This window comes from Rhinolophus sinicus, chromosome 15 (assembly GCF_057876585.1).
Source record: "Rhinolophus sinicus isolate RSI-liver-muscle chromosome 15, RSI-T2T, whole genome shotgun sequence".
Lineage (NCBI taxonomy): Eukaryota > Metazoa > Chordata > Mammalia > Chiroptera > Rhinolophidae > Rhinolophus > Rhinolophus sinicus.
Genome location: NC_142515.1, coordinates 61,775,353 through 61,803,257, shown reverse-complemented (window position 1 = coordinate 61,803,257; position 27,905 = coordinate 61,775,353). Strand labels below are relative to the sequence as shown.

At 39.1% G+C, this 27,905-nt stretch overlaps 1 protein-coding gene and 1 pseudogene across 2 annotated transcripts in view; one reads left to right on the top strand and one right to left on the bottom strand.

Annotated features, from left to right (window-relative positions):
- BMPR1A (bone morphogenetic protein receptor type 1A) overlaps positions 1-27,905 on the bottom strand; it is a 138,578-nt gene that overhangs the window by 42,344 nt on the left and 68,329 nt on the right. The window contains exon 2 of one of the 2 annotated variants that reach the window (XM_088792112.1): positions 25,508-25,622. The exons of the other annotated variant lie outside the window; for it this stretch is intronic. The gene's annotated coding sequence lies outside the window, so the exon portion shown is untranslated. The remainder of the gene's footprint in view (positions 1-25,507; positions 25,623-27,905) is intronic. 2 annotated transcript variants of the gene reach the window in all.
- Positions 18,024-18,299, top strand: LOC109437135 (dolichol-phosphate mannosyltransferase subunit 3-like; annotated as a pseudogene).

Sequence of the window (27,905 nt, the reverse complement as noted above, 5' to 3'; positions counted from 1 at the left end):
CATCTGCAAGAAATTGTTATAGACTAAAAAACCGTAGTGACTTATATGGAGAACAGCTCTCAGCCAAGGAAAGGCTAAAGGTACAATGGTTTCAAATGTCTCATTTATAAGCTAACAATGGAAATCCCTAATCTTTAAAAGAAAAATGGTTTTAGCTGATTACAAGCTCATTACGCATCAGCGCTTATGATAAATTGCTAAGACATGATGGCAATCTCATTGAGAATTGATTGAAGCACACTGCATACTCAAAGACGGTAAGGACACATCTTACTTTATTCCACCTGGTCAGGCCTCTTAAACACTTTAAAGAAGAATGACAGGAATGCGAAGGACAGAGAAATGACTAAACTTGAGATACAGCCGAAAGAACCAGGGTCTTAGTGTGAATGCACCTCTGTCAAGGACACAGCAGGCAGAATGGAAACAAGAAGAGACAAATTAAATGACTCATCAGATTCCTTCCAACTCTGAAGTCCTGTGTGTTCTTGCCATTGACTATTAATTTATTTACTAAATATTTGTTAAGTGCCTATTATATGCATGATTCTGTTATTAGACACCAAGAATACAGTGATGAAAGCAAAACAGACTCAGCTTTCACGAAGTTCAGAGTCATTAAACAAGACAATTGAGATAGTCAGATACCAAACAAGGCAATACAAATGATGCTCAAAACTTGTGGTACATGCAAAGAAAGAAAAATGCTAAGTACTGATGGGACATGGGGTAGTGATCTAATCGAAGCTAGATGGAGAAGTTGAGGGAAGCAATGCTGAAAAGTGACATTTAAGTTGAGATCTGAAGAATAAAAGAGTTAGCCATGTAAAGAAAGGGCGGGGCGAGGGGTGTGTGTGGAGGGTTAGGCATAAGAACGGCCTGTGCAAAGATCCTGAGGCACTGAAGAGCAAAGTTAAGAAATGTTGAGAATGCGGGGCTGTGTGGTGGGAGACGAGGATGAAGAGACAAAAGACAAGGACCAGGTCAAGCAAGATCATATGAAGGAGTTGAAATCTAAGAGGGACGGGAAGGCAGTTGTCTGACTTCTATGTAATGGACTGGAGAGGACAAAAGCAGAAGAGAATTGACCCGTGAGAAGGATACTGTCATTCTGGAGAGGGGAAATGGCAGTTAAGATTGGGGAGGGGGGGCGTACAGTGGAGGCATTCAAGACATACTTCACACAAAAAACTCGACAGGACTTGTAATGGACTAGATGTGGGGGAGTGAGGAGTCAAAAAGATCCCTCCACTTCCAGCGTAAGCAATTACTGAAATGAGGACAAGTGGATTTTTAAAGGAGTGAGGAAAAGAGATCAAGGATTCAATTTTGGACATTTGAGATTACCCAAAGGGAACGTCTAATGGGCATTTGGTTCTGAAGCTTAAAGGAAACATTTGGGACTGAAGATATAGATCTGTTATGTCAACAGCATAGAGATATTTAAAGCTATGGCTCTGTATGAGATGGCCTTCTAAGAATGAAAAGAGGAAAGGGCCCCAGAACACCAACATTCACTTAACAATTGGATTAATGAAAGCATTAACACCACATGTATTTATTTGGCATTCACTGGTAAAATAAATTCACGGTCCAGAATTCATCATGAACAATATTAATGTAGTTTATATTACCACAGCTGGAATATAAACTACTGTTCACAAGTGATATATTTTTTTCACAGTTAAAAAAAATCTAGAACCATCCAACTAAGCCCCTGGTGGATTTCTGAGCCACAGAAAATGTATGAGATAATAACTGTTGGCTGTTTTAAACTGCTAAGTTTTGGGGTATTTTGTTGGGCAGCAACAGACAGCATTCACTGCTATAATACAGTCATTATGAGAAATTTGCTGAAAACATAAAATCTAATCACTGTAAGTTACTGCACAGTCAAACAAAGACACAAGTCTAGGAAGCATAGTCAAGTCAGAATACAACAATAAAAATATAAGATAAACAGTCTAAAAGAACTAACTAGATTATATAACTGACATCTTTCTTTCAAAGGAGTGACCAAAAGTATGCTCTTTGTTTTAAAATTATACCAACAAGTAAGTAAGGCTCATTTGGGGGAGGGAGGGCGGGACACGGGGACTGTCCCTAGTTCTATACTATATACTGTTATATATGGATTCCATAAAGATGACATCAGTTTTGTATTCTAGGTAAAGGCACTTTTCATATAATATCCTGGCAAATTTAAGAAAGTGAATTCGGATGTCCGTCCATTGGTTTTGTGGGGGTCAGGAGTGAGGGTCCCCAGAATGTGTCACGCAGGCATGCAGATTATTTAGAGCTGAAAACAATTAAAGCCCAACAAACTCAAGAAGAGAGTGTGTGTGTGTGTGTGTGTGTGTGTGAGAGTGTGTGTGTTTACTTTCCTCTTACCTGTCTAAAGAGATTAAGATAGAAAAGCTTGCTTCAGGAAGAGAACCTTAGCATAGTCACCAGAGCACATATGAATTCAGTGTGGCAGACAGATAGGATCCAAGCAAAAATCTGTTCTAGGTTCCCCTTCTGTGTCTCACTGTTTCTGGGTGGCCCTGCAAGAATTTGTTTCCCAAATGTTAGCTCTTTCCTATCTACCTGGAAATTGCCTACCTCGCCCTTAGTCCAAAATGACATATATACCTGATTTTGCCTCACTGTCTTTGTCATGCTTATGTGAATTTCCCGTGAATGTATTAAAATTTGATTTTATCCTATTAATCAGCTGTATGCCTTTTGAATTATTCGACCTGTCAGAAGAACTAAAGGGGTAAGGGGAAAGTTTCCCCAGTCCTAACAGTTTCAAATATCAGCTCTAGTATTTATTTGCTATGTAATTTTGGGGAAATTACTCAAGCCACCTTGATAGGTCTCAGTTTCCTTGGGCACAAAATGGGGATAATATTACTAACTCAAATGAGTTAGTACCTTGAACCTCAGTATTAAACGTAAGTGACAAGTGTCATTTGTTACTGTTGTGATTATTGTTATTAATAATATAAATACTGATGGTTTTCCCTCTATTTCTCCCATCATATTAACTGTTTCTATAATTCTAATATAGCAAAACAGTAACCTTATTTTGCAACCATTCTTGAAACTGAGTATTTCATAATTTTAACATCTGTAAATAAAATATATTTTTTAAAATCCTAGCATTTATCAGAATTTTAATATTAAATTTTAAAATATCTAAGCTTGCAATGTTAAGAATGTAAGGAAATACAGACATTTGAAATGCTGCATAATTAAAATTTTAAAATGATGCTGGCACTTAAAAGCTATTATTAAATAGTCCAAATAGGCATCTAAATAAATTTCCTTCACTATATACACAGATTGGTGCAGTCTCGTCTTCAGGAAAATAACACTACGGCAAAGTTACTCAGTAAAATATAAATAATTTCTTTTTAAATAAAAAAATGTGAAAGCTTTGCAAACGGTAAGAAGGCTGAACCAAAAGTTCAATCAGAATTTAAAAAAAAACAACACAAAAAAAAACAGGAAAAGGCTGAAGTCAGCTGAAAAAACAGACTAAGGTCATTCTTTCCTCTTCCCATTAAGACCCCAGCCTTAATTTTTTACTTTCTACTCATGAGGTTTGGGAATTCCAACAAGCTGGCCTGCTGCCAAGTCCATCAAGCAGTAAGGAGAAGACCCCTCCAGAGGTCCTTCCCCCCGCCAGGCAGCTCTAGGCGCCGGGTCTGACAAGCTTTCTGAGAATGCCTAGACTCACTGCAGACTTTCTGGCTCCACAGCCATTGTTTGCCTGGCTGTTTTGCTCCTTATCCAGAGCTTGGATTAGCATAAGAATATTGTCTTTTCCTTTAACCAGCAACTCATCCATTCCTTCCCCATTTCTAACCTCCACCCTCATCAGTCCCTGAACTAACATATACACATATGACTGGAGCAACACTGCTCACGGTTATTTTTATGTCAGTGTAAAAAACAATCTCACCCAAACCTAAACATAAATCCTTAAGAAAACAACATGCTTAAAGAGTTTCGGGAGTGTGTCTGCAGTCATAAACAGGAATCTCACCAAAAAGCCTGCCTTGGAGTCCATGCTTTGGGAACTTGTGATAGGTGAGATTCATAATGAGGTCTTTGGAAAGTCTGAAAAAGGAGCAAGAAAACCAACCACCTAGCTAAATCCTTTCTAAAGACATTTCTAACTGCCATGTCTTCATCACCTAGAGGTCACTAATTTCATCATCACCCCCAAAATTACTTTCCAACTACACTTTACCTTTCCCCAGCAAGCAGTTATTTACTCAAAACAAATTTAACACATTTAACCTTTGTATTTCTGCTTAATCACCCTTCTTCATTCAAACCCTTTCATTTTTCTTCTGTGTCTAGAGACTGCCGTCCCCAACACAAGTGTAAATTCTTCTGTGGATGAATAAAAGGGTTCTATGGAAAGTAACCTCACGGGTGATCTGATCATAAATTCCTCCCTGGGCAGGTCACGGTGGGTAGTCTGCCCCAGGCCTACAGTAGTGAAAGGTTTGAAGCCAGCCCTGTCCATTGTTTCCGTGCTTCTAGGTTAACACATCTTTGAAAGGAGTCTTAACCTCAAGAAAGCACAGAATCTTAACTATCTTGTAATCCAATCCCCAGCCTTGCTAGTTCCCACCTCCAAGTAATCTTACTTCCCTCCTTAATTTCAAATGCATAAAAGGAGCTGCAAGACTGTTATTCTCTGGAGCATTTGAGATCTTCCTCCCCTGCATATATTGTCAGTTTGGCTCAAATAAAATCTTATAAAAATTCTCTACAGGTTTGGCTGTATCTTATGTCAACACTTCCAAAAACAGAGAGGCAAGACAAACTAGTATGGCATTATATATACTTGATGCATTTATATGTTTTATATCCCTCACTTGGGGTATCTCAATATTAGATGCACAATAAATGCTTCTGGGTTTATTAAAAAATCTGGAGATAATCTATTTTCAAAACACCATTCAACTTTGTACTACAATTTCCCTAACCATAAGTTTCTCCGAAGCTTTTTTGCTTAACTGCATTCAACAAAAAAACCTCACAAATAATTAGAACTACATGATGCTATATAGCAATTTATGGCACATCTGTGCTCAGAAGAGATTCTTAACGCCAGCTATTCATTGAGGGGCTTTGGGTGTTATTCTTCACTCTCCTCTGGAATAAGCACAAATGACCAAAACCAGGTAAAGTCAATCAGTGGTTGCAGAAGTGCCTGGGAGGGAACAGTGTTTGGTCATCCTTACAGGGGTATCACAGGTAATGGTAAACAATACTGCCTGTGTTTCTGCACAGTATTTTTTATATTTTTTTCTTTATTAAATTTATTGGAGTGACACTGGTTAATAAAAATTATATAGGTTTCAAGTGTACATGTCTATAATACATCATCTGTATATCACATTGTGTGTTTACCACCGAGTCAGTTCTTCCATCACTACATATTTGACCCCCTCTTCTACCATTCCCCCTTGCCCCTTACCCTCTTGTAACCACTAAACTGTTGTCTGTGTCTATGAGTTTTTGTTTCTTTATCTTGTTCATTTGTTGCTTTCAGTTTTATATCCCACATATGAATGAAGTCATATAGTTCTCGACTTTTTCTGACTTATTTTGCTTAGCATGATAATCTCAAGATCCATCCATGTTGTCGCAAATGGCACTATTTCATCTTTTCTTATGGCTGAATAATATTCCATTGTGTATATACACCACATCTTTTATCCAGTCATGTATCGAAGGACACTTTGATTGTTTCCATGTCTTGGTCATCGTGAATAATGCTGCAGTGAACATAGGGGCACGTATATCTTTACGAATAAATGTTTTCAGATTTGTGGGGTAGATACCCAGAAGAGGGATTTGCTGGGACATATGGTAATTTTATTCTTAATATTTTTAGGAACCTCCACACTGTTTTGGCTGTACCAACTTACATTCCCACTAGCAGTGTATGAGGGTTCCTTTTTCTCCACAACCTTCCAACACTTGTTATTACTTGTCTTGTTGAGAGTAGCCATATGAGGTGGTATCTCACTGTGGTTTTGATTTGCATTTCCCTTATAGCTAGTGAAGTTGAGCATTTTTTCATGTATCTGTTGGCTGTCTGTATGTCTTGCTGGGAGAAGTGTCTGTCCAGGTCCTCTGCCCATTTTTTAATTTTTGATTGTTTGTTTTTTGGGTTGTTGAGTTGTATTAGTTCCTTAGATATTTGGATATTAGCGCCTTGCAAAGTATTTTTATACAGATAAAATCAGTATAATACGGTAGTGAAGAGTTCAAGGTCTAGCATAAGACAGATCTAGGTCTTCTGTGCAGATTAGATGAGAGAAACTCACATATAGTATTTAATGGTAACTTTATTTAGCACATTACCATCTTTATAACCATCTGTATGACCCTTACCTTAAGTAAAATTATTCCTACTTTTACGGAGAAAAGACAGGCTAAGGGAGCTAAGGTGACTTGCCGAGTTTCACATAGCTAGCAACTGGAAGGACAAACTAAAACCCAGACCTTCTATCCCCAAGTGCAGTTTTACTCAGTAAGTACATGAGTAAATACATCAAAAGGGAAACAGGAAGTTAATTTTTATTGAGCCACGTAAGACTTTATTTCATTTTCACAACTCTAAAGGAAAAAGTGAAGCTCAGCAAATTTAAGAAACTTGTCCCAGTTCACACAACCAACAGCAGCAAGCCTGCCGCGGACAAAGCCACAGTGCCACTCATAACTGCATAGTGAGGAGCTGGTAGGTGATGAGAAAAAACAAAGTACAGTGCCGCTTAATAGTATTACTACTGCTTTTTAACAAAAAACTAACACAAAACAAAAACAGAAAACTCATACTTCTATTTAAAGACTTTGCTTTGTGATGCTAAGCTGGAATACTGCTAACCGTCTTTCACTAGCTGGCTCCCTGATAGGTTCTGCCTACCAGGAAACTACAGAAAGCTGGAGGAGGGGAGAAGTGACTTCCTTCTTTCTAATTTTGTTCGCTGTTCCTGTCAGTCACCTGAACAACATCCTTTGCCCTGGCGGCAGCAGAAGGTTCGTTTCCAGCTTCCTTCCACACTCCCAGAACCAGCCTCTTGGCCCCCATTCAGACCCAGGGGGCCTACACCTTAGGGTCTGAGTGACAGCTCCTTAAGGCCCAGCTCTGAGCTCTTAGAGTATGCTAACATATTCTGAATTTAAGAATTAATTCTAGACTCAGTACATTTTACTTTTTCTCAGCACAAATAATTTTACCCTATCAAGATTAGAAATTTATTCAAGATTGGTTGGACTTTCTATTCTAACCTATGTGGCCCAAGTCAAAATGCTTGACAGAGTATCAAAACTTAGAATTAGTAATTCTGAATAAAGCTGAATATCTTACAAAAGATACTTGATAACACATATGCAAAAAACCACAGACGGGCATAAGAAATATTTACTTTTAAGATAGCTCAAATAGTATAAAAATTGACTTCATGTGATAGCAGCTATAAAATTTATTACTTCTGATCTGTCTCCTCTCGACTCCCAAATCTGCTTGGCCCTCAGTCTTTCCCAGCTCACTTAGCCTCTCTACTCTTTTAGTTTCCCATTCCTAAAATCTTGGAGTCATTCTTGACTACTCCCTCCTTCCTTTTCATATTCCATATACTTTCTGTCAGCAAATGCTGTTAGTTCTACCTTCAAAACAGATGCAGAACCTATGCACTCACTGTGTCCAGCTGCTCTCTCTCTGGTCCAAGCCACTAATGACCTTTGCTTGGATTACTGAAACAGCGTCCTGACTGGTCTCTGCCTATCCTTGTTCACCTACAACATATTTTCAACACAGCAGCCTAAGTGTGTTAGATCACATCACTCCTCTGTTCAAAACCCTCCAATGGCTCCCCAACTCCAGCCACATGAGCCTCCTTGCTTATTAGACATGCCAGGACCTTTGCATTTGCAAGTGTCTCTGCCTGTCACGTTCCTCCCCAAAACAGATAGCTTCATGTCTTGATACCATACTTCTTCCAAGTGCTTACGCAAGTATCCCTTTCTTATTTCCAGGGTTCCCATTGCCCTACTTAAAAATTGTAATACCAACCCCTATCCTCCTTCTCTCATTTTTTTCCCTCTTTAGCACTGGTCATCCTGTAATTTGCTATATAATTTACTATTTATTTTGTTTATTGCCTGCCACCTACTCCAGTATGTATGCTCCATAAAGGGCAGAGATGTTAGTGTATCTTTTTCGCTCTGTACTTCTAGCACCTAGAATGGTGCTTGGCACATAATTGGTACTAAATCAATATTTGCCAAGGGAATGACTGAATATAGCACAAGGAATTAAAATATTATACCAATTCCTTTTGCTTTCATATACACATGAGTCTTTCTGCAAAGGGCTGTGCCACGGATAAACTATTCCATTTCCTTATCTCAACACAACTGAAACGATACAAAAACCACACCACTTCCTTTTGCTCCCTTCGAGCCCTGACTTGTGTCAAGATCCAGTGAGAAAAATTTTCCACTGTTTTCACTGCATATACTCAAGTATGAGACATAAATTCAGAAGGCTTGTATAAGTAAACATCACTTCCGAAGTGATGCTTAAGGCAAACAATGGCTTATATTCTCCTAGTACCACACAGTTATAGCAAGTTAAGTAATTGTGGAAATAATCACAGACAAGAAGAAAATAACAGTCCTTTCTTTGGTACAATGTTGTCTGGCAAAGGGACCTTCAAAGTATTATCTAAACTCAACTGCAATCTTTCAGGAAGTAGACACAAGGTTCAAAGGTTAACATTTATACGTAAACTGTAACTTACCAAAGGCCTGAATAAGGCCAGAGGGTGTTAAAATCAGATGTTAAAAGTTGTTGCCTGCCAAGCATAAACCACAGACTACAGGAAACTAAACCTTGCAAACCTATAGATCTAGGAAAGAACATCCTCAAGATTACAAATTCCTGCTTATTAAACACTTGGAACTCCAGGAAGTTTTCCCCCTTGTGGATGAAACATCTAGATGCTATTTTCTTTACCCTGTGTCAGAACATCTCTTTAGGTTAAAATGTGCTAGTTTAGAGTGTGTTCATGAAGAAGTTCTGGGCCATGAGATGGACTTGATATTCACTTGTTTACAATATGCAGCATTGCTTTGCATATTGTTAAATTTTCTACAGATGTATAAAAATTGTATCATGCTATATGTATATTTCTATACATATATATTTATTCTATATACTTATTTTTCACTCAACATTGTGAGTGAGCTCCATGATGGATACATATAGTTCTCATAATTCAATTTCATTGTATATAGTGTTCCATCCTAACAATAGCTTAAGCTGTATTTATTCATTTTCCTGTTGATGGACGTTTTAGTTTTTTTTCATATTTTGGTATTATAAGCAATGCTGCAATAAATAAACTTGAATAGATGCTTTTGTTGTTGTTGCTATTTGGGCAAATAAATCTGTAGGATAGAGTCCCAGAAATGGGATTCGGGGTCTAATAGTAATTTTCGTAGATATTTTGGTAATTCCCATTGAGATTATACCATTTTGCACTTCCAAAGGTACAACACTGATGTAAGAACAAATTTTAAATGTTCCTGAAGGACACAAGAATAAACCTTAACATATGTAAAGATATACTGCATTATAAATAGAAAGCCTCAATATCATGCGTGTCAATTCTTCCTAAAATAATTACAAATTTAATGATACTCTTTATCACATTAATGTTTCCTTCTATTCTTAGTTTGCTAAGTTTTCATCACAAATGGGGTTGAATTTCATCAAATGCTTTTTCTTCATCTATTGATATGATCACAGCTGTGATCTTCCTTCAACGAGTTAATGGATAAATTAATTAATAGTAATCCATATTAAGAGCTTTTTTTTTTTTTTTTTAAAGATTTTATTGGGGAAGGGGAACAGGACTTTATTGGGGAGCAGTGTGTACTTCCAGGCCTTTTTTCCAAGTCAAGTTGTTGTCCTTTGAATCTTAGTTGTGGAGGGTGCAGTTCAGCTTCAAGTTGTTGTCCTTTCAGTCTTAGTTGTGGAGGGTGCAGCTCAACTCCAGGTTCAGTTGCCATTGCTAGTTGCAGGGAGCGCAGCCCACCATCCCTTGGAGGAGTTGAGGAATCGAACTGGCAACCCTGTGGTTGAGAGGACATGCTCCAACCAACTGAGCCATCCGGGAGGCAGCTCAGCTCAAGGTGCGGTGTTCAATCTTAGTTGCAGGGGGCTCTGCCCACCATCCCTTGCAGGACTCGAGAAGTTGAACCGGCAACCTTGTGGTTGAGAGCTCACTGGCCCATATGGGAATTGAACCGGCAGGCCTTGGAGTTAGGAGCATGGAGCTCCAACCGCCTGGGCCACCGAGCCGGCCCCAGAGTTTTCTTAAAGAGAAAACCATTTGTGGTGGTTTTTAAATATGTCCACAAATTCTTTCATATTCCCTTCTTCAAGAGGTGGAACCTGATTACTGAGTGTGGGCTAGACTGACTCCCTTCTGACCTACAGAATAAAGTGGAAGTGACAAAGTACGACTTCTGAGACTAGGTCTTAAAAGACAATGCAGCTTTGTCCCTCCTCTCATTCTTGGATGAACCACTCTGGGGAAAGCCAGTTGTCATGGTGTAAGACATTCAAAGAGTTTGTGGAGAGGGCCACAGATGAGGAATGGAAGCCTCTTGCCAACAGCCACACAAGTGTGTCGTCTTGGAAGCAGATCCCACCCCATCAAGCTTTCAGACGACTACAGGCCCTGCTGACATCTTAACTACAGTCTCCCGAGATATCCTGAGTCAAAATCACTGCGCCTGAATTCCTGTACATTAAATTAAGGTTTTGCTATTTCAAGTCACTGAGTTTGGGAATAAACTGTTATGTAGCAATGATAACTAACACACTATCCTTGAATTCCTGGGATAAATACAAATTTGTCATTATTAAATAATAAATTGTTTGTCTGATCTCTATCCCTGGATCCTGGGAGCGAAACTCTAAATCCTTGGAATTTCTTGGTAACAGGAATAATTTTATTTTAGACAAGCATCATATCTGAGCTTATGCTAATGGATGACTCAAGATGGGAGCTAGTAACCAGAAAGACCAGGCGATTAGAGGGCTGGGGCTTTGAGCCAGTCCAGTTCCACGGAGGGGATAGGGCTGAAGACTGAGTTCATTCACATGGCCAACTATTCAATCATGCCTACACAATGACACTCCAATAAAAATTCTGTTTACCATGGCTTGGATAAGCTCCCTTGTTGGTGAACATATCGATGTGCTGGCAAAATGACACATCCCGATTCCAGGGCAGAGGGCATGGAAGCTCCACCTTTGAAACCCTCCCAGACTTCACTCTATGTATCTCTTTCATTTGGCTGGTCCCAATCTGTATCCTCTCTAATAAAAATATCATTATAAGTATACCTCTTTCTTGAGTTTTGTGAGTCATTTTAGTGAATGGTCAAAGCTAAGTGGCATTGTAGGAATCCTTTTAGAGTCGCAGCCTGTTAGAAGTATGAGTGGCCTGGGGACCCCCAAACTTGTGATTGGCATCTCAAATGAGGGCAGTTTTGTTGGGGACTGTGCCCTTATACCTGTGGAATCTGACGCTAACTCTGGGTAGGTAATGTCAGAATTGTATTGCAGTACTGTAGGCATGATAATGTTTAAATACACTACTGGATCTGTTTTGCTAATGTTTTGGATATTCATAAGTAAGACTGGCCTGTAATTTTTTCTCATATTACCCATGTCTGGTTTCGTATCAAGGTTACCTAGCTACATGTAATAAGCTAAGGGACTTTCCTTATTTTGCTATTCTCTGGATCAGCGGGTGAGTGTGGACATATCTACCACCTGAATAGTTTGACAGAACTTACCTTCAAAATCATATGGGTCAAGGGCTTATCTGTGAGTATATGGGAGAGGGCAGATCTTACACTACAAATTAAATTTCTGTAACAGTTATCTATTTATTCAAAATTAATTTTATTAAGTTATTTTTTTAAGAACAGTAATTTTATTTGAGTTGTAAAATTTATTGGCATGAAATTATTCAAGATATTCTCCTATTTAAAAAAAAATCTCACCTATATCTGAGGTTATGTCCCCCTTTACATTTCTAATACTATTTGTGCTTTCTGGGTCTTTCTTGATCAATCATTCAAATGGCTTTTCTTTATTTTATCTCAGCCTTTTCAAGAAACCAACTTTTGGATGTATTAATCTTTCTTGTTGAATCTTTAATGATTTTTTTCCCCATTAATTTCAAACGCCAATTCTATCTCTTATTAGCTAGAAGCTTGGGTAAGTTTCTCTCTGTGCCTTAGTTTTCTTATCTGTAAAGTGGGAAAAACAACAGCACCTATCTTACAGGGTTGGTGTAAAGGTTAAATGAGAAAAACCTTGTAAAGTACATGGAACAGTGCTTGGTACAGAACAAGTGCTCTACAAGTATTAGTTTTAGCTTTATCATTTGCTTTACTTCACTTGAATTTATTGTTGTTGTTTTTCCTAATTTAAATTATATTCTTAACTTATTGATATTTAACTTTTATTTTTAAATTTGAGTACAAAAGCCTTTATTGTATCACACAAGTTTCAATATATCCTAATTTTCTTTACTACTTAGTTCTAGGTGTTTTCTGATTTGTATTATCGTTTTATTTTTGACCAGTGGGATTTATAGAAGTTATGCTTTTAAATTTCCAAATGTGGGTTTGTGTATACTGTTTGCTATTCATTTTTAACTTATGTGTATTTGTTGACAAAAAAATATGGTTGATATAATTATTTGAAATGTATTAGAACTTGCTGAACAGACTGGTTAATGGTCACTTTTAATAAAATGCTGATTTCTAAAGCCAAACCTAACTTCTAAAACCAAATGACCTTTTCATGCTCTCTGCTTAGAAAAACCTATAAATAGTCTTATTTTATAGGATGGAATCAGCGAGACGTAAGAAGCAGAGTTACAATCTGGCTGCTGCTGGGCTGATACCATCCTCCCACGCCTCCATACCTTCACAGTGATCCAACAGAAATCACGGGAGCCTCTCTGTCTTCACAGGCATTCCCTTTTAGATTTCCATTCCTGTGCACATCCCTCATGTTCTTCCCTCTGTCTTTCACCAGGTTGACTATAATTCATTCTTCAAGACCTGATCTGGGAGTAGTCTTTGTAAGCACTCAATCCCTGACCCACACTGATCAGGCCAAGCGAGGTGGCCCATCTCTGTACTTCCCATGTCCCCAGAATGTGCACCATAACTGCTTCACAGTTCTTCACTAATAGCATTCAAAAACTATTTATTAATTCCTTGGTGTATGCCACAAACTGATTATACAACAGTAAATATGACAGGCATGATTCTTCCGCTTACAAGGCTTATTTGGTCAGGCGATTTTTTTCACTTATCTTGTAGCACTGCACTCTCCATTTTCTAGCACATTACTAAGCAACACAATAAATGTTTACTAGATGAATGAAAGGAATAAAAAATAATATTAATATCTTGTTAAAGGAAACACAACTGGGGAGTTAAAGCAACTATAAAACCACATAGTATTCACTTAATAGTTCTTTTAAGTACACTGACGCGTAAAAAAGCATCTCCCAAACATTACCGTTATGGCCAGTCACTCCTGACCCCACAATGTCTATCTCAGTCCCAGCTCAATGTCTATCTCATTTGCCCATGACAACCCCTCTAGTGATTTCTAGAAGCCAAAGGAAAGAAATTTAGATGTGAGTCATAAAATGAGGAATCTTAGTATACTCAAGAGCCCTCTTCCCAAAACATATCTGGCTTATTCTGTATTTTGAACGACTTTAGCTCTAAGTTTATTAGCTTTTTTCTTAAAATACTATGTTTTTTTTATGAAATAAGAAATCTAATATGTTCTACATACTTTACATATATTAACTCATTTAATCTTCACCCTAACTTTATGAGGCAAGTATTCTCATTGTGTACAATTTTATAATAAATCTGAAAATCAAGAAGTATTATGTGACATTTTAGAAAGATATGAAAAAAACAAAATTAATTCAAGAGGAGTATAAGACATAAACAGAGCAATAACCTGACTATGAAGCAGAGGTCAATGAGATGGAAATGGGCTGATGGGGAAGGTGGTGGGAAAGCAGTGGGCAGAAAGGCACTGAAGGAGGAATTAGACTTTGGTGTATACTGTTCAAAATTTTATATAGGAACTTATTCATGTTTTACTTATGTCATCTTTTAAAAATTAAAAAGTTGTTCTAAAAAGAGACTATCAGACCTCCCCTAACCCCTAGCCCACAAAGGATAGATGAAGGGAGAGGGAGGAAAGGAAGAAAGGAAGAAAAGCTAGGAAGCAGAGGAAGTTCAGAGGAACTGGAATTTCTATCTGGGAGACACAGATTGGAAATTACCTTACAAACAGTTGAAAATATAAGCTAGTAGAGCAGGAGAGAAGTATCAGGATGGAGGATAAAGATATGAATTGAAATGTCACCATGGAATATGAAAAGATGCTACCATAAACCTTGTGGCATGCTCTCCCCACAGTATCATATACAGTTGTAATAACACAGAAAAACAACCTGAATCTAAAAGCATCCAAACTGGAAAATGATCAAGTAAGTAAGCCAGGAGCATATCTACCAAACTTTAATTAAGAAAAGAGTCACATTATCTTAGTTATAAGGAGGCAGTCTGGATTGAAGAGAATGGGAATAAACTTTCTCTGTCGCCCTTTGGGGAGGAGCATAATAACCAAAGAGCTGAGGACAAAGCCTGTAGGACGTTTCTGAGAGCATGAGTTCTAGGTTTCCCTACAGAATAGACGAGGTATGGGACTAAATTTTCAATGGCGTCCAAGGAGAGACCAATAGCAAAGACACAGCTCAGCATTTCCTCAAGCCTGGAGCTATATTGCTTTGCTACAACGCAGGGCCTCAAGAGGCTGCTAGATCTAACAGATTTCAGCAGACCTGGCGACAACCCACAACGCTAAAGGATCTTGGGAGAGCCTGGAAGCACTGAGGACTCTTCCCAGGGCTTTAAGGAACAGATCACAATCTGTTGGCTCCTTTGCTATCAGTCCACAGGAAAGAAAACATTCTGCCTTCCATGCCTACTGGTTTACCACTGAACAACAAATGCCTACAGCCAGAGCTAAGCGAGTGCTTAGGGAACCCAAAACCCCCAGGAATGGGTGTGAAAATATACAATTCATTTAAAGGGAACTCAGCAACTGGAGTGAAGGCTAAGGTTAAAATCCAAACAGGTGACTTCTATTTAAGCAGAACTAACAAACAAGTATGGGTGACAGTGGATACCCAGGACACCTAGATGACATCAGTCATACCAGTGAAGGAGAAGAAACTCATGGATGTCAAAACAAAGGAGCTGCCAAACCGGACAGTGATGTGAGTCTCACCCCCAAAGGCACTGCTGGAAGGTTTCAAAGAGATTACTACCAGTATGACAAGTACGTCACTGTGAAGACAGAAGCATTCCTGGGGTTTCCATGGTGCTGGCAACTGACATGCTTTTCAACTACTGCTTTTCTTACAAGGAAGGCAAACAGGAAGGCTACACCAGAGCGACTGCCCAGGGCCCTGTGTGAAGGACGCACTCTGATTCCTCACCAGGACCTCCTGTGCCCAGCACCTTTCCTCAAAGAACTCAAAGCTTTGCTGAATCCTTTTATACACTAATTGGGAATTAACAGCTAATGAAAGATGACTGGTACATTAAAAAAATTAAATGTTTTTAAAAAAGATGAGACTGAGTGATTCAGAAGGCTGCCAGTTTTAGATTAGGGCCCAGGAGAGAAGAGGTCTTCAGCAGACCAAGCACCAATGCAGCTGCCCTGATGCTCAGACTCAATAGACTCAGAGGCACTAGAGACATCTGTGATGGAGAGATGCTGTGTAGATTCTCTGGCAAATCCCAGTGGGAAAGCTGCCGCACAGACCTCCACAGTGTCTGAAGCGAGGGCATGCCTTCTGTCACACTGTATGAAAGCATAGCTCCCAGCGTGACACTGGGTCCTAGCACAGAACCCAACCATGGAACATCAAGGGTTTTGTGACCAGAGCTACCCATCACGGTCCGAGTCACAAGGTCAGGCGGGGCAGCAATCCATTGAATGACGGAAATGGTGTGTTTGCAATAGGACCTACGCAGGTCCAGAGGACACTAATAAACTACAGAGGTGGCCCAGAACCTCACGTCACCTACCCCTATCACACTGATGTCTTTACTTCTCACACAATGCCTTTATGGTAAGTTTCCGGTGATCGATGACAGAAAAAGAAAAACTTGGGCCTGTTTAACAGATACAAGTAAAAAATGGACTGTTACTGCCCTACAGCCCTACGTGGATGGCTCTGAAAGACAATGAGGAGGGGGAAATTCTCTCAGTGGGTATGGTGAGGGAAGAAGAGACCAGAGAAGACAAAACATGGGCTGCTTGGGAGTGGCAAATGGTATGACTGATTGGTTGGGGGGTGAAGGAGTAAAATTAGAAAATAAGAGATAAGGACTCTGGATAACAGCCATGGCGATGGCACAAAGGGCCAAACTTTATGTCTTATGCTAGTGTCCATCACAAAGCACCAACAGAGGAGGCATTTAATTACATCCCAACTACAGATGGAATGAGTTAGTGCACATCAGCCGGCTTCTGCTTTCAGCCACCTCAATGCGTGAACACCAGGGCCATGAATGGAGAAGCCAGTGACAGAGGAAGGCTATACACAGGCCAACAGCAGGGGCTCCCTCTGTGAAGGTGACCTAATTACTGCTACTGTGGAATGCCAACAGACACATGTGGGTGCAGAACCGACACTCCAAATGTGGGTCTGCCTTCCCACCACAGTACACAGCACAGCCAGCATCACCATCCCAAGGTTTATAGAGTATCTCAAGGGGAACATCAAGGATGGTCTTAGGAGACTACAGCTTGTTCCACCAACCCTCCTGTATTAGAGATTTCTTTTAGCGATTATACCAGCTACCACTTTGAAGGGTCAGTGACAATAGGCTTAATGAGACGAGGTAATCTAAGTAATAAAATGGTGGATTACTAGCAGACACTCGTGGTACCCTGCCACACATCCCCTCATTACGGATACCTTTTCTCATTGCAGCCACAGTTTACAGTTCCATGCACTGTTCAACAGCATCTGCCATCCACTGTGAGCCAAAGGACTGCTCTGCTTTGCTCCTTAGGGTTTTCTCTAAAGCTAAAGCCTGCTCAGCAGTATGTAGGTACAACCACACAAAGGCTAGAGTTAAAGCTACAGGAGCAACCCTCAATTAACAAAAGGTGAAAGTCAGTGGATAAATGTCCCAAATGTCCTTTGGTGGGACAATACTGAGGTCCATTCAGGGGGTCCCCAGGGTGATCGAACCTCAATTGCCCATAGTGATAACTAGCTCATTAATGGATTTTATGTCAGTTTACGCTTCTCTGTCATATTTTCCCCATTCTCTCATTTCTGCTTCTTTGGGTCACCTCCCAAATAAACTACTCAGTCATAAGTCCTTCTCTGAAGCTCTGCTTTCAAAGGAACCCAAACTAAAAAGAAGTGCAGTCAAGACTCAAACGGAAGCAACTTGGCTCTGCTGTCTGTGCTTTTAACAGGAGTATGTCGTTGCCTTTTAAAGTAGTAGTATGTGGGATATTAAACATAAGTCAGAAGCAATGAACAAGTGTACACACAACAACATGGAGAGATCTTAACTTTCCAGTGTGAAAGAAAAGAATGAAAAAAAAGGGAGAAGAATATTTGTTGCTACAACCTAATTAGGTTTTTGCTAAAACCTAATTAAATCAATGGAACACATACATCAATAACACTGTATGTTCCATAAGGATACATTCACTAAAAAATATATAGCAAACAAATCAGAATGGTTTCCTATGGCAGCAGGAGAGGAAAATGAGAGTGGAGATAAAAAATAATGGAGACAGATGAGGTGGGCGAGAGCAATAACGGAGGGTCCCTGAGGCGACCATGACTAAATTAGCACAGTGGCTTTGGGCACTGGTGCTCCTGAGCTCCGCCTGGGCAGCCCTGATCACGGGAGCCCTGGGCCTGGAGCTGTCATGTCAGGAGGTCCTGTGGCCACTGCCCACCTACTTGCTGGTGTCCGCCGGCTGCTATGCCCTGGGGCACTGTGGGCTATCATGTGGCCACTTTTCATGGCTGCGTGGATGCAGCCCATGAGTTGCAGAGCCACATACAGGAGGCCCGAACGACTTAGCTGGCAGGGGGATGTGCTTCTGACACCCTAACCCCATTCGCACTGTGACAGCCCTCCCTTCCATCCCCCACTAAAGAGCAAGTTTACTTCCTAAAAAAAATAAATAACGGAGACAAAATAAATCATAGAGGGGCCTCATAAAGAACAAAGAAAATAATTTTACTGCCATAAACTGAACGTTGGCTTACCTCAAGTTTCTGAATCATAGTTCAAAACAGAAAACAAAGGGAAGATACTGTTACTACCTTAAATGGAAGAGTCAATATTACTTGTCATAGTGGTTATAAAAATTAATACATAACTATGCAATTTTAAAAAAATTCATCAGTGTACCACCTAAACGCACTCTGAATACTAACAGTAGTACACACTCCACCCTTTGGGAAACGTAGTGGCTATTCTGAAATAAGAATGATAGCAGGGACGTTAAATACACATGTACACACATATGCGAATATATATGTATATATATGCATATACATATATATATACATACATACATACACACAAACACACTATTTAAGAGCTAAACATGAACAAAAGAGTATTTACTGCTTTAAAAAGTGCTGTTCTAGAAGAGGCAATACTTTGCTTGTATCATAGTCTCTATTTCAATATGCTAAGGCTTGAAAAATAATGTACAAAAATATTTGTTGTATGTAAACAAATGAAGAGGCCAACAATACAGTAGAACATCAATTTTAATGTTTCTTTAAATGTAGAAAACTCAGATCCAACTGGATTTGAAGAATTACTTATGTTTGCTGTTAATGATGCCAACATAATCCCTACTACCCAGATAAAAAATGTGGGCATAATCATCTCTTTCCAACATCTAGTCACAAATCAGTGTTCCTTTTCTTTCACAATACCTATTCTATTCAGTCTTCCTTTTCTATTTCCACTCTTACCCCTGTGATTAAACTCTGATTACCTCATGCTTAACTACTGCTGCAAGTTTCTAAACTCCCTGACTCCTCACTCCATTTCTCTAATGATGTATGTTCATACATCACTGCTAAGAGTAATTTCCCTAAAATATAATTTCTTTATGTCACACTTCCTAGCCTCACCAAGACCTCTACGACACTCCTACGAAAACATTCATTTTCTATTAATCAGTTTTTCTGGAAATATCTTTTAGTTCTTTCTTTACCTACGCAAATTTTACTCATCTTTCAAAGCCCAGCTCAAATAACCCCTCCTATGTTCTATTTGTACTTCTCAGAGCTACAGAACACTGACTAGAAGTAGTATTTTATTCCTTTGGGATTTATCACTTTTACCTAGCAATGTTGGTTATCATTACACACACACACACACACACACACACACACGCCTCACTAACATGACTATAAACAGAGGATGGGGACCATGTTCTATTTCCCGATTCTTCCCCTGTAACTTGCTATTACATAGTCTAACAGGGACCATAAAAAGTAACATCCTGTAGAACAAAAATAAGTGCTCCGAGCTCTTAAACTAGGAAGGAACATATTCTTAGAATCAAAGGAACAGAGATCAGAAGGAACCTTAGGAATGAACTGGAACTTGAAATGGAGTTTTAAAAGTTTATAGTCCTTCCATAAGAGAGGGGAAAAAAAAGAGGATAAAGCATGCCAGGAGGAAACAATCACATAAATAGAAGAGAAAATACAGGACAATTTCAAATCATTGGTGGCTGAAGAATACCATACATATGGGGCATAAAAGAAGAAAATTAAACATTTGTTACATAACCAATGCTTAGATTTTTGGTCAAGATGGCAGAAGACGTAAATTCCGAGCTCACCTCCTCACAGGACTGCATGAATTACAATTAAATTATAGAACAACCATCACTGAGAATCACCTGAAGTACAGCTGAACTGAAGCCCTACAACTACAGACATACAAAAGAAGCCACCTCGAGACTAGTAGGAGGAGTAGAGACACGGAACAGATTGGTCGCACACCAGCATGTGACAATTAAAAATCAGGAGGGATATCAAAGCTGTGGAGGTCCTTCCCCCACCAGAGGACTGAGGGATCCCAGCCCCACACCAGGCTCCCCAACCCAGGGTTCCAGAGCCTGGGAGAGAAGTCTCTGTAATTTCTAGCTGTGAAAACCAGAGGAGATTGTGGCTGAGTGAGTTAGTGGGTACATGCAGTTCCCAGGAATTCCTCTTGAAGGGCCTGTGAATGAACTTGCTCACTGACGGCCTCATTCACTCTGAGCTCCAGCACTGGGGCAGCAGCTCTAAAGGTGCCAGGGACATATAGGGAGGAACTGAGTTGTCTAGCTTCAGGGTGAGGGCTGGAAGGGCCGCTTTCTCCCTGACAGAGGAACTGGCAGAAGCCATTGCTTTTTGTTGTGCCCTCCCCCTCCCTGCAAGCAGATGCAGGAGACACAACATCCCAGTATCCATCAAACTGGCTATCACCTTTTGTCTGTCCCACCCTGATGACTCCCAGAGACCCTACCGCCAACTTTCAGACACACCAAAGCCGTTTCCAGCAGCTTTTCTGTATAAACATGCCCTGGCTCATGCTGCTGACTTTCCTGAAACTTCTCAAACGTTCACAATACCTAAACAAGCAGCATCTGGCTTCAGCGACTCCCATACCTCTGGCTGAGCTGCCCTAAGCCCAGCACTAGAAACAGCTGGTCTTGGTTTACAGCTTGGCCTCACGAGGCACCTCTAAGCCCAGCATGGACAGCAGCCATCTGTGGATTGCTTTGCGGCTCATGCCAGGTGGCCCTACACACGGCACAGAGAGCAGCTAAACTTAGCCTGTAGTGGGGCCCCTCCCAGGAGGCCCTAAGGCTTTCATGACCTGTGGCCAGCTTCAGTCCCAGCTGGAGCATGACCCAGCTGCCTCTGGGGATGACACACCCAAAGGGCACAGGGGGCAGACACCAGGGCCCCATTAAAGCAAATTCTACTCTGTAGGGTCAGCACTTGCACAACAGCTCCTCCACTGTAGTCATAGCCAGTCCTCACAATCAGCCTGAGGGTCAATCCCTCCCATTGACCTGCAAACAGCAACTAAGGCTCAACTACAACAGAAGGGCACACACAACCTACACATGGGACACACCTGGAGCACCCAGCTCTAGTGACTAGGGAGAATGCACCATTGCATCCCACAGGCCACTTTACTAAGACCAGGAGGCATAGAAGCCCTACCTAATACATAGAAGCAAACGCAAGGCGGCAGCCAAAATGGGGAGACAAAGAAATATGTGCCAAATAAAAGAACAGAACAAAGCTCCAGAAAAAGAACTAAACAAAATGGAAACAACCAATCTACCAGATGCAGACTTCAAAAAACTGGTTATAAGGATGATCAGTGATCTCAGGAGGAACTTCAACAGAGAGATAAGAAACATAAAAATGAAGAGAGAAAACAAACACGAGCCAGTCAGAAATAAAGAATGCAATAACTAAAATGAAGAATACATTAGAGACAATCAACAGTAGATTAGATGAAGTTGATGATCGAATCAGTGATTTAGAAGATAAGGTAGCAGAAAACAGCCAATCAGAACAGCAAAAAGAAAAAAGAATCCAAAAAAGGAGAGTTTCAGGGTCCTTTGGGATAACATCAAGCTTACCAACATTAGCATCAAAGGGATACCAGAAGAAGAAGAGAAAGAGCAAGGAATTAAAAACCTATTTGAAGAAATAATGACGGAAAACTTCCCTAACTTCATAAAGGAAACAGATATAGATATACAAGGCCAGGAAGTGCAGAGTCCCAAACAAGATGAACTCAAAGAGTTCACACCAAGAGGCCCACATCAAGACACATCATAATTAAAATGCCTAAGGTTAAAGACAAAGAGAGACTCTTAAAAGTAGAAAGAGAAAAGCAGTTAGAGCACCCATAAGAATGTCAGCTGATTTCTCAACAGAAACTTTGCAGGCCAGAAGGGATTGGCATGAAATATCCAAAGTGATGAAAAGTAAGGATGTACAACCAAGATTACTTTACCGAGCAAGGCTAGCATTTAGAATCGAAGGACAGATAAAGAGCTTGTCAGACAAGAAAAAGCTAAAGGTGTTCATCACCACCAAACCAGTATTACAAGCAATCTACCAGAAAAAGTGCCAATACATTTTTTCAAGAAATGTTAGAAGAAGGAAAACAAAGAAGATAAAAAATATAAAAATAAAATGGCAATAACTACGTATCCACGATTACTTTAACTGTAAATGGATTAAATGCTCCAATCAAAAGATAGGGAGGCTGAATGGATAAGGAAACAAGACCCTTACATATGCTGCCTGCAAGAGACTCATTTCAGATCGAAAGGCACACAAACTAAAAGTAAAGGGATGGGAAAAAGATCTTTCATGAAAATGGAAAAAACAAAAAAAACAAAAGCTGAGGTAGCAATACTTATAGCGGACAAAACAGACTTTAAAACAAAGGCTATAACAAGAGACAAAAAAGAACCCAGTAATCCCACCTCTGTGGGATTTACCCAAGGAAATCCAAAATACTACTTCAAGGGGACGTGTGCATCCATATGTTCATTGCAGAAATGTTTACAATAGTCAAGATGTGGAGGCAGTCCGGGTGTCCATCAATGGAAGAATGGATAAAGAGGAGGTGATACATATATACAATAAAATACTGCTCAGCCACGAAAGGGAATGGGTTCTTGCCATCTGCTGTGACATAGATGGATCTAGAGAGTGTTGTGCTGAGTGGACTATGTCAGATGGAGAAAGACAGATGCAATGTGATTTCACTTATATGTGGAATTTAACGAACAAAATAAACAAATAAAACAGAAATAAACTAATAGATAGAACATTTTTATGGTTGCCTGATGGGAGTTCAGTGGGTGGGTGAAAATGGGGAAGGGATTAAGAAGTACAAATTGGTAGTTACAAAATGGTCATGGGATGTAAAGTAAAACATAGAGAATATAGTCAATAATATGGTAATAACTGGCACAGTGTCAGCTGGGTACTAGACTCGTCAGGAGAATCACTTATTAAATTATATAAATGTCTAACCACTATGCTGTATACCTGAAATTAATATAAAATAATACTGAATGTCAAATAAATAAATATAAGAAAATAAGCAATGTTTAAAGGTTTTTATAATTTTAGGTACTTTGATCGCTATCTTAATCAAGATCCTCATTATTTTTTGCTTGAAACAATTAAGAATATCCTAATTGTCTCTCTGCCTTTGATATCTCTCCCTTCCCTACTATCATTATATCACTGCCAGATTAATTTTAACAAAATAGAATTGTAATCCAAAATAGCTGTGTTAAAATTTTTCAAAGATAGCTAACTACTCACAAAATAAAATCTAAACACCTAACTATGACATTCAACATCCTTCACAATCAAGATCTCTTCAAGCCTTGTCCCTCAAACCCTCTCTTATATAATGAATACAAACCATACAAAATGATTTCTTCTGACTTTTGTACATTCTATATATGTCAAGCTTCTCATGCTTATGCTGGGCTCTGCGCACAAAATTCTCTTGCCTCCCAAATTCCCCTCAGCAACCTTCTACTCATCTTTTAAGACTCTACTCAAATGTCCTTTCCTATGTGAAGCCTCCCTGATAATTCTCTCCTTGAACAATGTTGGTGGAACTATTCTAGATGATGCCAATACATTTTTTCAACTTCATATAGCACTTTCCAAATTGCACTTGAGTTAACTGTGTATAATCATCTCTAAACATATTCTTCGGAAGCAATGCAAGAAACATTTTGTATTCGCAGTGCCTAACATGGTACCTGGCACAGAGGTGTTTAGTAAGTGTGTAAAGGGAGAAAGAAAGGGATGTATGCAGGCAAAAGTGTCACTCACTTAACACTGTACTGTTGAGAGGCTTTCATATTAGAGAAGTTTGTTCTTACTTTGGTAGGCTGACAAAGAGGCACTGACAACACCTGCAGAATTATCTTTTAGAAAATTTAAGCTGGCAGCAACACGTAGAGGGAAATAGAGTGAGGACAGGAACAAAGATAGGAGTGTCTTGCAATATATTTCAGGTGAAATGTAATATAAAGGACCTGAACTTGGATGGTGATAGGGGGATTAGAAAAGAGATGATGAAAACATTCATGATACATTATAGAGCTAAAACTGATGGGACCTGATCTCTGACTAAGGGTAGGAAGGGAAATACGAGAAATCAGATTCAACACTGAGACTTTAAGTGTGAGTGAGTTAAAGAGGTCCAGTAACAGAAGTGGGAATATTGGGTATGAAGTAAGCAGTTGAAAGTATGGGTCTGAAGCTTAGAGAAAGTGTAACAAATGAGATATAAGGTTGAGAACGATCATTTTAGAGGTAACTATTGAAATCATGAGATTAGAAAAGCCAAAGGAAAAGAGAGAAGGAGAAAGAAAAGAAATCATGGAAGAGTAATTAAAGAAGTAGAATTAGAAGAGCACAGGATTACAGAAACCAAGAGAATATCAAGAAAGGAAAAATGGGAACTACTACAGTGATCAAAGAGTATGAAACCTAATAAAAGACAATTACAAAGTCATGAGTATTTTTCAAAAGAGAAAATATAGCAGTTTTACAGGGGAAGAAAGAAGATGCTATAAGGAAGCAGAAGCAGTGAGCAAAGCCTACGATTTTGAGAGAAAAAAAGTATAGACCACTTCATAAAAGTGTAAGTCCTATCTATTTTTTTTAAACTGTAGATCCCTGAAGAATTCAAACCTTTTACCTGATAATTTCAGTCTCTAAACGGGTTTGAAAATAATTAACGTGATTCCTATATTCATATTGTCTTAGAATGGCTTTTTCTCCCCATCCCTCATCGTACTGCACTTCCTACTTCTTTAAATAAATTCTGTCTCCAAAGATCTATTATTCTAAGATAATTTTATTCTAAGTTCTAAAAACTGGGAATGTTTCAGAATAATGTAAACATTTGTTCTAATATAACCTTCCATTCTGAACTCTGCTTAGTTACCTTTAGAAGGAAGAACTAAATATATACATCATTTAATGCTCATTTTCTATAATTAGAGTACAGAAAGTAATAAATGAATACTTGTTACTCCTGAAGAAGTTCAACATTATTAGGAAAGATGAATATTTTAGAATTACTTATGATTCATAAGGAATGTGATTAAAGAAACTAAAGTGAAATAAAGTTGTAACAGTGATTTAGAACTATTTTCAATTGTTAAGAAGTAAGGATTTCCATATTACTCTAATTATTTTCTTAAATGTCTTTCCCTTACCTCAGAGATGTGGCTAGATAAAACTGGACTTCCAATTTTCTCCACACAGCTTTGACCTATGCTTCCATCTCATGAATTCCAAGACAGTATTAAACTGATGCATATTTTCATAAATCTGTTTAAGGAAAAAAAAACTTATTTCAGACTGAAACAACATTTATTTGGCAGAATAACACATGCAGAAAGAAGTAATACTAAAAATTTATCATGTGTAAAAACTATGCATTTTCAACATAAAGTCAATCAAAAGTAGTACAGTATATTATAAACCTATCAGTTTACCATTTTCCCAATCTGTACCCAAACAAGTTTCCCCATTTTGAGTATTTTCAACTTTACAAAGGTAATAGTAGCTCTGTGGAACAAATTACTCACATGTAAAATTTCAGTATTAGCTCAAGCTTTTGAAAAAAAAACATGAAATCACATCTCAAATTTAAAAAACAGGAACAGCTAGAAGCAGCACTAAAGTGTACAATTCTACAACATTCAGATTCCTACTCAGGCAAAAATATATTGAACACCCAGCTAGTATCCTTATTTTCACTTTTTATCACAAAGTTTCGATAAGCAGATTTAATGTCAGGCAAACTTCTACCTAAAATGTTAGGAATTGCAAGGGTCAAGAATGAACTGCACCGCTTGGTCTAAGTTCCCGGGATAGGTTTCAACTACATTACCACGGTCAGTAGTACCCTCCTGCATTAAGAGGCAATGTTTATAAATATAAAGGTTGGAAACCGGGGGCCGGCCCGGTAGCTCAGGCGATTGGAGCTCCATGCTCCTAACTCCAAAGGCTGCCGGTTCGATTCCCACATGGGCCAGTGGGCTCTCAACCACAAGGTTGCCAGTTTGATTCCTCGAGTCCCACAAGGGATGGTGGGCAGTGCCCCCTGCAACTAAAATTGAACACGGCACCTTGAACTGAGCTGCCGCTGAGCTCCTGGATGGCTCAGTTGGTTGGAGTGCGTCCTCTCAACCACGAGGTTGCCAGTTCGACTCCTGCAAGGGATGGTGGGCTGCGCCCCCTGCAACTAGTAACGGAAACTGGACCTGGAGCTGAGCTGCGCCCTCCACAACTACAACTGAAAGGACAACAACTTGAAGCTGAACGGCACCCTCCACAACTAAGATTGAAAGGACAACAACTTGAAGCTGAACGGCACCCTCCACAACTAAGATTGAAAGGACAACAACTTGACTTGGAAAAAAGTCCTGGAAGTACACACTGTTCCCCAATAAAGTCCTGTTCCCCTTCCCCAATAAAATCTTTAAGAAAAAAAAAAAACGTTGGAAACCATTAACAATTTTAGTTTACTTAAAGATCAGTATGCTGTTTACTTAGAGAACTTAAAAATAATTTCTTCAACTGTGTATTTTAACTGAAACTTCAAATGGCAGAATATTCTGTTTCATATTTAAAAAGGAAAAAGTTTAAGCTGTATGAACATTACCTATGTCCTGTTGCAAGGTCAAAGTGCCTTTGTCTTCAAGTGCATTTAGAAGTATCAAGTGTGTCACACTGAGGTTTAGTAGTCTTGGCAATAATGATTAAATTCATATAAACTGGGGCAACCTGAAACGGTCTAGCATATCAGATAGCAGCCTTTCTTAAAATCAGGAGTCGCCACTTAGCAGACAGGCTGTCACAGGACCATGCTAAATCTTTCATGGTCCAACTAAAGATAGACTGACCCTGAAAGCAATTAGTAACGCTTTGTCTGCATTGAGGAGCCTTTAACAGGACCCTCAATGCACTAGTTACCTACAACTTAACCAGGTGCCTAACATTCTTCAGGGTACTCATATGACTATAATACTCAGACCACCACTCAGAGAAAGGAGGGAGAGAAGGGGTGGAGAGTTGGTGCTTAGTTGTTGTTTTTTTCTGAGATGCTCATCGTCTTAAAAATTTCCCTTATACTAACCAAAAAATAAATACATTGTGTTTCCAGTTTAGATACAGCATAAAGATTTTCTTCTAAAGCCATTCTTTGCCAACAACTCCATTCTTCCCAAAGGGTGTGTGTGGAAGGCAATCAGATTAACCTATTCTCATCAAAGTGACTATGTTTAAAAATATATGGCCTGATTCTAATTCTACCAGATAGTTCCAATAGATCAAATAATAAATAAAATTAATACGCAAACCACTTAACAACCATTGTTTATTACAGCACTATTTATTACTGTTTTTCCTTGGTATGGAAAAAAAAGTTTCAAACTCTAGGCTAAATTTAAAGTCAATAAAAAAATAAACAAAAGAATCTTCAAATACATCATTTTCAAAGTTCAAGGCCCTGAATTATCTATACTCCCTCCAATATCTTACAGTGCAAATACATGACAAAACATAAACTTCAGAAAACCTTTTCTAAAGACTGAATTTAAGACTAAG